The sequence below is a fragment of the Octopus bimaculoides genome, chromosome 15 (genome assembly GCF_001194135.2).
Source record: "Octopus bimaculoides isolate UCB-OBI-ISO-001 chromosome 15, ASM119413v2, whole genome shotgun sequence".
Lineage (NCBI taxonomy): Eukaryota > Metazoa > Mollusca > Cephalopoda > Octopoda > Octopodidae > Octopus > Octopus bimaculoides.
In genome coordinates this window covers 8,853,414-8,855,913 of record NC_068995.1, presented here as the reverse complement: position 1 = coordinate 8,855,913, position 2,500 = coordinate 8,853,414, and positions in this window count along the sequence as shown.

Genomic DNA, 2,500 nt, shown 5'->3' with positions numbered 1-2,500 from the left:
AACGGTATTGCTTTTATCTTCCACACACACGTGATACCTTAACGTTATTCTCAAGCTCACTGAACATGATGCGTTTTTTATAAACTGGGTTCGTCAGCACGCCCTGTAATATCCTGAGCATCATTTCGTTCGAACTGAATTTCTCAGTTCAAACTCCGTCGAGATCGACTTTATCGTTCATCAATCATGGGTCGATAAAGTAAGTACCATTCGAATACTTGAACCGATGTAATCGACTTACGCACTCGTCCGAAATTACTGGCCTTGTAACAAAGTCTGAAATCAAGATTAAAAGATTGGTACGGCACATGTACTGAGAAGAGCATTATCGCTGTGAATTTTTCTTTCCTTATTTCCCCGATTATCATTTGCTTACTTTTTTATTTTTTATAACTTCCTTTTTCTCTATGCCTTCCCCTTTTTCTGTATCACATGACTTTGTAAGTGGACAATCTGGTGTAAGTATGTATCTATAATTTACAGCAGGTGTTGCATTGGTTAGGCTTTGGTGACTTAGCATTTCACCAAAGAGACAATGATTGGGCAGGCATCGATTTGCCAGTCTTGATATTTCAACATGCAATGCTACAAGTAAATATTAAAGAAATATTATAAAACTCTTCTAAATACAGATCAGACATCATACGTTACATAATTCTACGTCAATTTAAAAAAAAAATACAAAAGCATAATCTCCAATCTTTAGATTTATTATTGATATGGAATAAAATATCCTGAAAGCCTCCAGATCGATATTTCACAATACATTTAAATACATTAATTTAAAATTTAACATACATTAACAGAAAAACCATGATTGTGTTTTGTAACACACACGTAAGTATAATAGTGAATACAGTGAAAAGAGATGACTTTTCATTATATAGTCTTGGAAATGTCTACGTTGAAGTCTTGTTTATTCGCAAATTTAATATAAGAAAATATAGAACATTGTCGGACGCTTAATAAAATACCACTTCATTTCGCAGTTTTATTCGTAACTGATTCTGTAAGAAAACAAATACATATGTGTGTGGGTGCGTATGTGTGTGTGTGTGATGTTTTGCAGGTCTAACAAAATAATCACATTACTCTACCTTCGGTATTCGAGTACTATATTTCCCACCTTGTTTTGCATTTATGTGCTTACACGTGTGTAAATATATACATTACTGCGTGCGTATGTATGTGCGTATGTGTGTTTGTGTGTGTGCATGTTTCTGGATATATATATGTATATATATAAATATATATTTCACGTCATTATAATTTATAAACTTTCGAAAGAGCGTAAAATACTTCCAATTTCGTAGTAGGTCCGAAGAACATATAAAGATATAAACAATTGGTAACGTCTTCTACCAATTGGTAACGTCCTCTACCAATATACTTATATATTATTTATTATCATATATATATACATATATATATATACTATTTATCATCATAATATATACATATGTGTATGGATGTGTATGGGGATACATATATGATGGTACCACCCTTACTGTTTTGGAATATTTGGTTTACGTTCTTCAATTCATTAGTTCAATACTTGATGAGACGTTGTGTCAGTGAGCAAAAAAAATCAATTTCTCGTTGCTTTAGTTGATTACACCTGTAATTCAAAGGGGCTAAGATTTTCCAATTCTGTGTTATGCGTATTCTCAATGAGAAGTACATTAAAAGTTCGCGTATTGGCAGATTTCTCAGTCACCTGAATATTAATTTGAGCACACACTATCGTAACTAGGGGACTGGCAGTTATATATATATATATATATATATATATATATATATATATAAGTGGTACCAAAATGTTCTTGGATTAGCTCTGTAGCGCGCCAACAGATGGTTGCATACGGTTGTATGCGCAGTGACAGCTAGCAGTGACCTTTATGAGGCAGTGTGTTGAGTGACATTTTACTTCGCAAATTGCGAAATGTATACTTTTGTTATCACGTGTATGTTGTAGCCTGCGATTTTTGTAGTTGGCAGGCAGTTGGAACAAGGAACCATGTGAAATTTTGCTTCAAACTTGGGAAGTCTTGTAGAGGGAATTTTAGCATGTTTTGGAATTTCTACGGTGGCGAGACAATGAGGCGTACGCAATATTTCGCGTGGCGCTGGCGCTGAAAAGGCAGAACAACGCCCCTGCAAGTCGATGAGCGATTTGGAAAAATTGTCTGGGCCGTAAACCCCGGAAACGTGTGAAAGATTCATCAGCTTGTCCAGAGAATCATCAGAGGACAATCAACAATATTGCTGATGACATATGGGCCCATGCTGGCAACACTAACGCCTAGATTCTTTTCGACTACAATACACATTGTCTCGTTACGAGTGAGGTTCTCGTAAAAACAAAGAATCTATTGCCACTGCACTCGCCCTTTTCACCAGATTTGGCATTTGCATCTCTTCCCCAACAGGAAAAGGAAGCTGTAAGGTCACCGTTTTAGCACCGTTGTCGAGATATATATATATATATATATATATATAT